We start from the raw sequence: 9,459 nt of genomic DNA, 5'->3' as shown, positions 1-9,459 counted from the left end.
ATTGCAGTTGCTGGCAAGCACTTACTCCACGGAGCTATTTCCCTGGCCCCAAGGTTGATCTTAAGCTTGCTGAGCTCCTCCTGCCTCAGCCTCTCTAGTGCTGGGATTACAGATGGCAGCCATCGTGCCTGGCTCACAGATTCTCATTTTTAATTTTTTTAATTAACTAATTTATTTATTGTCTTTTTGCATTGTCTCACTATGCATATCAAGCTGGCCTTGAGCTCACTTTGTAACCCACACTGGTCTCAACTTGCAATGATCCTCCTGTCTCAGCCTCCTGATTGCCAGGATTACAGGTGTGTGCTGTCGTGCCCAGCTCACAAATTCTTATTTTTAATTTTACACTTAATATCCATGAAGACTAAAACCGAATGCACCAAACACGGATTGGCTGTTTCCTGTGGGGTGCTTTCCATAGAGGCAGCCTGGAGGGGGGGGCACAAAGGCCATTTATCCCCTGCATAGGCAAGCAAGGAGGTAAGAGGTGATAGGAAGTGCCTTACTAAGGACACAAAGTTAATGCATAAAAGAAGAAAGCTGAGGAGGGTAATTCTCTCCTGATAGTGTACGGTGACCCGGTGACCCGCAGAGAAGATGTGACTTTGATGTGGCCTGCCATAGGGCACACGGCTCCATGTCCCTGGCTGCTTGGAGCTTCTGCCAGTACCTGGGGCCTCTGAAGCCCCTTGGGCACACTCGTGGACTGGCCCGAGGTGGGGGTGGGGCCTGGTCGGAGGTGGCGGCCCCTGGGGGCGGGGCTGAGGTCCAGCTCCTCCCATGACCCCTTTCTGCTTCCCAACCCTGCCATGGACTGTTGCTTCTCCACGATGCTTCTCCGTCATGGCAGCCTGCCTGGGAGCCAGCCCACCTTGGACTGAGCCAAATAAACCTTCTTCCCTTTAAACTGCATGTCAGGTTCTGTGTCTCAGCACCAAGAACGATAACGCCGTACCAAACTCTGGATATGCTATGCCTTTTGTCTACGTGCTGATAGGCAACGTGCTGATATGCCTCTGATAAAGATTAATTTATAACTTGGGCACAGCAAAAGATTAATAAAAATAAGCAATAAGAAAACAGAATATTCAGCTCAGCGGACTAATGTGCCTGCTTAGGCAGAGTGCAGGGGCCAGGGTTCGATCCCTGGCCTGCCCTGCCGGCCCCGCCCTCGCGAGACTGTATGGTGGCCCGCACCTGTAATTCCAGTGCTTGGGAGGCTGAAAACAGGAGGATCACCACGAGTCTGATCTATGTAGTGAGACCATGAACACCCTTTATACTCTGCACCAAATAACAAAGTGAACAAAAAAACCCCCAGAATATTCATAACAATCTACTACAATAAAACTTATAGGGATGCCATCTCTCTGTCTCCAGAGGCCTCATTTTCCTGTCACCTTCTCCTTGAAAGGCAGCACTGTGGAGCTTCCCTTTGGCGGGCCTGAGTCTCCATCACCTTCCTCTCGCACTTCAGGATCATCCCTTAGGACAGGCGGGTCTCCTGGTGTACGCAGGCACTGCAGTACGGAAGCTGGCTAACTGCTGCCCAGCAAGCAGGTAGTGCACCCAGCGTGGGTGGACACTCTGGCCCAAGAATGGCGACCTCCCAGGGCAGGGAGTCATCATTGATATGCAAGATCTCACCATGCTGCTCAGAACAGGGCATACTTTAAAATTTAGGAATTCTTCTTGGAATTTTCTCTCAATATTTTTGGACCACAACTGACCATGGTAACTGAAACAGCAGAGTGAACAGATTTTTTCAGGTGAGGAGGTGAGTACACTAGCATATGTGGTCAATGAAAAGTGTTATCAGTGGAGAAAAAACAGAGACTTCTGAGAAATTATAAATAATCCTGTAAGGTTAGAATCATCGTTCATGGAGGAAGAGGAGAGGGGCTGGAGATGTGGCTCAGGGGAAGAGTTCTTGCCTTGCAGGCATAATGTCCCGGGTACACATCTCTAATTCCAGTGCTCTGGAAGGCTGAGGGCCGAGGCAGGAGGATCACAAGTTCAAACACAGCCGGGGAAACTTAGGAAGCAAGACACTGTCTCAAAATAAATAAATAAATTAAATTAAAAAAAATAAAAATAAATAGGCCTGGTGAAAAGTGTAAGATGCATAGATACTTAAAGCTCCATCGAGTTTACACGCATCTTTAAAGAGGTGTGATGTTGAATTCTAAAATTCCACCCCTGGACCTCACCCACAGGCTTCCACAGTAATGGGGCTCGGAGAAACCTCGGGACAACGCTGGAGGCTGGGGTGGAGAACGAGGTTGTTGGAAGGCTGTGCGCTGTCCTTAGAGGCCCTTTCGCATCTTCGGAATTATTTTAGAATTCAACACCACACCTCTTTTAAGATGTAAACTCGATGGAGCTTTAAGTATCTATGCATCTTACACTTTTTACCATGAGAAGTAAAGCATCGAAGTAAAATGAGAAACCCATAGTAACAGAGCCTTGTACATGAATTCTTGCTGACCACTTATAAAATGCATTAAAGCATGTGCGTGCGTGCGTGCGTGCGTGCGTGCGTGTGTGTGTGTGTGTGTCTTTTTCAGACAGTCTTGCTATGTAGTTCAAGCTGGCCTTGAGCTCACTTTGTAACTCAGGCTGGTCTCAAACTCACAATGATCCTCCTGCATCAGCCTCCCCGAGTGCTGGGATTACAGATGTGCACTACCACACCTGACTTTTTTTTTTGAAACAGGGTCTCACATTATAGTGTAGGCTGGCCCTGAACTCACTATGTAGGCCAGGCTGACCTTGTACTCACTTAGATCCTCCTGCCTCAGTCTCCTGAGTGCTGGGATCACAGGCATGCACCACCACACCCAGGTAGAGCATGTTTATATTTACATTCAAAACATTCCACTTTTCTAATTGCTAGTTCCCCTTGTGATTGCTCTTCAGCTTCTTTATTCTGCAGTGGATCCTGAAAATCTAGTATATAATTTCCTAGCAAAAGGTGTTAGAAAGTTGTAGCTGCCTTTGGTGGTTTTGATTGGGAAATCTTTTTTTTTTTTGGAAATCATTTCTATCATCACTAACAATTCCAATTAACCCTGTCAGTAAAAGGTAATATTTACATTTTTATTCAAAATATTTATTTAGTTATTTTTCTTTTAGGGGACAGGGTCTTATTATGCTGTTCAGGCTGACAAGTGGGGTCCTGGAGCTCACTTTATAGCTCAGCTGGGTGTGGTGGCACAGGCCTGTAATCCCAGCACTCAGGAGGCTGAGGCAGGAGGATCTAAGTGAGTTCAAGACCATCCTGGGCTACAAAGTGAGATTAAGGCCATTTTGAGATGCATAGTGAGATCTCAAAAGGAAAAAACAAACTTTGTAGCTCAAGCTAGTCTTGAACTTCCAACTATTATCCTGCCTCAGCCTCCCACATGCTGGGATTATAGGTGTGCCAACACCACACCCAGGTAAAGTATTTATTCTGGCATTGAGTATGGTGGAAATAGCCTTATAATCCCAGCACTGTAAAGGCTGAGACAGGAGGATCACAAATTCCAGCCCAGCCTGGGCAATTTAGCAAGACCCTGTCTCAAAAAAAAAATAAATAAATAAATACATAAAAAGAGGAAGCGGGTGTAGCTCAGTAAGATGGTCTGGGGTCAGTCCACAGTAGGCCTAGATGGACAGAGAGACAGATATATTTGAGATAGATGTTTACATACATATCCTAAGCACAAATGGAATGACATAGCAATTTTAGAAAGCTTAACAATACTGAGAAGCATAAAGAAATAAAAAAACTTCCTAATTTGCTCATCCATTGATAGCCACCAAAATACATTTTTAGGGGCTGGGGAGAGCTCAGTAGAATAAGTGTTTGCCTGGCAAACACAAGGTTCTAAGTTCAAACCCCAGTACTGAAAAAAAAAAAAATTCTTGTTTTGAATTTTCTCTTCATCTTTATGAGGGCATGTTTGTGAACCCCTGTCTTTTGCTTCATATATCACAAGTGTTTTCCCATGTCACTAATTTTTTTTTTCTAAATATTTCTTGAACATTATAATTGTAGTCTGGGCATCATGGCACGTGCCTCTAATCGCAGCACTTGGGATGCTGAGGCAGGAGGATGGTTGCAAGTTCAAGACTAGCCTGTGAGCTCAAGGCCAGCCTGAACTGCATAGCCAGACCCTGTCTCAAAAAGCAAAAATAAATCAATTAATAAATTAAAAAACAAAGAAATCCACACAATATAATTATTGGTAGTAGAACAGTAGCTACTCCAATGTTGTTGGGTACCTAGGTTACTTTCAATTTTATATATAAATATATATTTATGTTTCCTAGAGGACTCATTTGTTATTTATGTATTTGTGTACAAATGTATTTATGTATGTATGTACATATTTATTTATTGAGACTGAGTCTAGGTAGCTACATAGATCAGGCTGGCCTTGAACTCACTGTGTAGCCCAACCCAAGATCTCTCTCTCTCTCTCTCTCTCTCTCTCTCTCTCTCTCTCTCTCTCTCTCCCCTCCCCCCCATAGGATCTCATTATGTAGTTCAGGCTGGCCTTGAACTCACAGTGGTCCTCCTGCTCAGCCTCCCACGTGCAGGAATTACATGTGTGTACCATCACACCCGTCTAATTTTCAGGGTTTCATCTACATTTAGCTTTGTTCAGATTTACTGCCAAGCTGTCTTTGCTGAAAGTTGGGTAAGTAACCAACAACATTTCTCACAGGACACAGAACCTAAAAGGGTGTTTCCTGGGGTCTGCCTGCACTCTGCAGCCTGGCATTCCTACTGCTTCTGTCACAACAGGACAGTGATTGGCTCCAGCACTGCTCATTGTGATGTGGAAGACAGACCTCCCTAGGGTTCTAGGAGCCATCAGCATCCCCGCCTCAGTTCGGGGTTTTTCTGTTTCCACTACCATGTTTAGAGCCAGAGTTCAAGTACTGTCCAGTTTAAATTACTGGACGGCCTTCCTCTAACTCAGTTCAAGGCATTTATATTGATGTTATTTTTGTTGCTTTTTGTATTAACGAAGTGGAAAAAAGCAATCTCTGTCTCCCAAAAAGGTAAAACTACTTTTTTTTTTTTTTTTTTTTTTTTTTGGTATATTGTTGCTTTAAGATTAGACTAGATAAATTACATTTAGAATAAGTGAATTATGGGAGCTTTATGAAGTATTTCATGAAGAACACATTTAAATCCAAAGTTATATATAAAATTTATTGCTCGGTAACTAGGGGTACTGAGGCAGGAGGGTGGCTGCAAGTTCGAGACCAGCTTTGGCTACAAAGTGAACTGCATAACGAGACCCTTTACCAAAAAAAAAAAAAAAAAAAAAAAAAAAAAAAAAAAAAAAAAGAAGAACTAGGGGTAAAAACAAGAGAAAAGACGGAGTTGTTTTCTTATTAAGACATCTTTTCAGTTTATTAAAAAAGAGAGGTAGTAAAATTAAATATTTTAATTGCAATTTAAATTACATATTTTTCATCACAGGGGAATGAACAGCATATTTTTCTCTCATCTCTTAATCTTTTGAATCAAAATGCTTCAAATTCTGACTACTCTCAATAGAAGCTTCTATTTATTGTATTATTTTCTCAATGACCGTTTTTTTCATGTGTGACTTCAAATAGTTTGTTATTAATGAAAAATCAAAAAAAGATTGAAGATGTGAAATGCTTCAGAGGACAGTCATTATCTTGTTCCCACTGACTCAGAGTCTAACCGAGTGCACACAGTGAATATAAAAGTTACTTTGAATTAAATCATCTTAGCCCAGAGAAGAGTGCATTCTCTTATCAAAAATGACTTCTCCCTAATTTTGGGCTTTTTTGTGGCCTGGTGTCACCTGGTCATTTGATCCTGATTGTCTGAAAGGGAACGTGGTGTGGCTCTGGTCCGGCCCAAAGCCCAAGAGAATGAGATTCAGTTGACTGCTGGTTGGGAGTCCCTACTCTCCACTTTTCTCCATGTCTGCCACCACTGCCTATCTGCGTCCCCTGTGCCGAGCTTGTGTGAACGTGGCCTCCGCGACTGCCTCCTGCGTGCCGCATCTCATCATTCAGAAGCTATTTATCTATTTTTTCCACGGCCTCCTTCGACCCCCGCCCCCTCAGGGCTGGGTGCCGGCTGACCCCCACACATTCGGGCGTATTTATTCCCGTAAAGATAGTGACACTTAGGGTTTATTCTAAGACTAAATCTGTGTTGCCAGTGACTAAGGACTTAAGCATGCACCCTGCTTCCACGCTCGCTTCCCCTCCTACCTATCTGGACTGCCCCACATTTTTCCTTCTTGCCTGCAGAAGCCCCTGTGCTGGCAGAGCTCGGCTCACACACCACTGCCAGGCCACTAATTGATTCTGAAACCTGACATTTGTTTTTTGTTTTCTCCCATCTTCCCCTAATGGTACAGCACTACTAAGCAGGAAGGAATGCAAAGAACTAGAAAGTTCAAAGTAATTGAAGATCTGTCCATTCCCACTGCCTGGCTTCAGGCCAGCGTAGAACCTGGAACATTTGAAAAATAGTTATCAAGTTTTAACCCTTTTTGTTAAGTCAAAGCAAGATTGCAGCTGTAACATTAGTGTGAAGAGCAACAGCGAGGAAGCCTAGTGGAGCATGTTCTTTATATGCTCGGAAATGCATGGCGAACATCTCAGAAAAGGATTACTTTCCAATTTCCATGCAACTGTACAGGACTGAACTGGTTATTTGCTGTGAGTGTGCAAACCTGGGTATTTCAGAGAAACCATTGCTTAAGGGTGGCAGTCTTATTTCATGAGTCTTTCTGCTAGACATGAAAGTTAAATAAATCTGTTGTATTTGAGTAAAGAGAGCAGAACAGAAGTAGATTTCTAAAAAGTATAAATGCATTAGCTATATCGGCCTAACCACAGCCAGGTTCATATCTGGATTCATTTAAGAAAAATGGAAATGTGAAAAAATTAACAAGACTATAAAAATATGTCATCATAAGCTTATCAAATAGTTGTGTGAGTCTTTTTTTTTTTTTTTTTAGTTTTGTTTTCTAACAATACACAGTTTTGTAAATGAAAGCATGTTAAAAGCTGGTGTGAAATTTAGAAGCATTTCCAGGGAAAGAAATGGATCTTATTGCAGAAAAAATTGGGGTGGAAATACAGACCACTAAAGCTGAGGTACAAAAAAAAAAAAAATACAAAAGAAAGATCAAAATATCGAACTATTTAAAAGCAAACTAACTTAAAAGCAAATTAAAATACAGATAGGTATCAAGTGGTGCTAACTCTAAGGTTTAGGTTAAAGTTGAAACAGCACAAAAATTCTATTAAGAATCTCTGTATTACACGATCAAGTGATTTTGTTAAGATTAAAAGCCTTTGAAAGATCAATTTTGTAAAAAAGTTATATTAAGTATAGAACCTATTTTTTAAGCTGCTTAATTACACAGTTGAGTTTAATGTTAGAGAAAATTGGGCTAGCTTTTTAAAGACGAAAATGGGCAGCGTGAGAGTGTTTACTTAGAAAAAAAGTTTGTAAAAATACTTATGAAATAAATAATACTTTGGTAACATGAAAGTAGTCATCAAGCGTTCTGCTGAAAGCAGTGATCACAGCTATAAAAATGAATCATGTACTAACAGGAAGAGAAGGAAAAGGAGGAAAAAAAAATCTAGTTTACGACATAATTTTACCTTTTCTAAATAAATACATCTAATCTTTTACGTGCGTATTAACTCATCCACTTGGAAAAAGAAACCCATACCTTTGACAAACGTACTCTTTGAAGGGAAATTTTGCCAAGAACTTTTAAAAAGCCGTTTCATTATGATATGGGTCCAACGCTGCTGTCCATGTACAGTGTCTAATGGTAAAGTGTGCTGTCGGCGTATGTACATACGGAGTAATATTACAGGCATTTTTATTGCAGTTTATTGTTCCGGCTTCCCAATAAGCCAGATAAAATCATGTACAAGAACATTAAGGATTAAGGAAAGTGGTTTCCTTTGGCGATTGCTGGCAAAAATTCCCCCTCCTATTATAAAAACATGGTGAATGGACAATGATATATTTGCCTATTACTTTCCTACAAATTGAGATCCCTAGTTTTCAGGGGTGCTGCGTATCTAATGTTTGCAGGCATACTTGGCTGTCTTTTCGTAGGAAAAGGTGTCACAGTACTAGGTAAATGTGCTACGTTTCTCTTCTGTAAATAGTATTAAACTCCATTTTCCCGAACATACAGTGCTAGCAAAAAATAAGTCAGAGATGTAATGTCTATTTAAATACACATTTGTGCTAGTTACTGCTTAAATTAGATTCCACACTTTGGCTAGAATCGACATGGTTTAAATATTAAAATTTTCAATCCCCCCCCCCCAAGTGGGCTGAGTGTGGAAACTTCTAGTTGTGAAATACTGAAGGGGTGGGGTGGGGGCCAGGCTTGCTTGCAAGGATTTAGAAAAATGCTTGCCAGCGAGCCTTTACCCAGGGTACACCGCATTTGCTTTGCTCTGTGGGTACCTTCGCTTTTGAAGATACATAGAGACAAGAGTCCTTTTAAATTTGTTTATCATACTGCCCACCGTTTTTGGCTGAAGACAAGTACATTTTGTATATTTAAAAATACACGCTCATTAAACCAGCCGTTAAAAACCTCAGCGCCCCCACCTAGCCAGCGCCTTCTGCGTCTCAGCTTCTGAGTTTCAGGTCCTTGCACAACACCTACGACGTGCAATACTCTTTTTCTCCCTAATCCTGGCAGGGAACAGTCCAGAGCGATCTCCCTCCGCGTCTCCACCCTCATTCCCCTCTTCCTAGATTCCATCCGCGGCTCTCCTTCCCTCCGCCCCCGGCTCCGCCAGCCCGATCTGTCAGAGAACTTGTGTACAAACTGCCCGGCCGCCCTGCGCGCGAAGCTCGTGGCCCGAGGGGCGCGGTCGGCCCGACGGGGGCGGAGCCCGGCGTGAGCTTCTTTCTCCTCATAGGCAGGCCGTTTGAGGCCTGCGGGCTTTTCGGCCTCCAGATTGGCTGTAGCGCCGTCACTCAGGCGGGTCGCCCCCGCCCCCCGGAGTTGGTGAAATAGAGGCGGGCGTCAAGTGTCAGTAGTCGCGGGGCAGGTACGCGCGCTTGCTGCTTGCTTGCAGCTCGCTCGCGGAGGTCGGCGCTGAAGAGAGCGGGCTTCGGCGAGGCGGAGAGCGCTCTGGGGCGGGGCAGGAGAAAGTGGCCGTCCCGAGCGCCTGGCACTGACGCGCGGCGGAGCGGAAGAGTTTTGCTTTTGGTCCGCGCCTTCGAAGACTGCCCGCTGCTGGTCCAGGGGTCTCCTTGGAGCCTCCCGCCTCCTCCCGCGGCCCCGCGCCAAGCTTGCCGGCCCCAGACCTCGCGGGCCAGGTGGAGAGCGCGCCCGCCCCGCGCCCGGAGCCGCGCCCCCGAGGGTCCCCATGGCCACGCGGGTGCTGAGCATGAGCGCCCGCCTGGGCCCGGCGCCC

At 44.0% G+C, this 9,459-nt stretch overlaps 1 protein-coding gene across 2 annotated transcripts in view; it reads left to right on the top strand.

Annotated features, from left to right (window-relative positions):
* Positions 1-4,932: 4,932 nt before the first annotated feature.
* Klf5 (Kruppel like factor 5) overlaps positions 4,933-9,459 on the top strand; it is a 22,282-nt gene continuing 17,755 nt past the window's right edge. Inside the window, exon 1 of one of the 2 annotated variants that reach the window (XM_023709659.1) lies at positions 4,933-5,055. The gene's annotated coding sequence lies outside the window, so the exon portion shown is untranslated. Of the gene's footprint in view, positions 5,056-9,079; positions 9,406-9,459 lie in introns of those variants that run through there. The other variant, XM_023709660.1, reaches the window with a different exon arrangement.

The sequence above is a fragment of the Octodon degus genome, unplaced genomic scaffold (genome assembly GCF_000260255.1).
Source record: "Octodon degus isolate 3935 unplaced genomic scaffold, OctDeg1.0 scaffold00013, whole genome shotgun sequence".
NCBI lineage: Eukaryota > Metazoa > Chordata > Mammalia > Rodentia > Octodontidae > Octodon > Octodon degus.
This window is presented reverse-complemented; position numbering and strand designations above follow the sequence as displayed.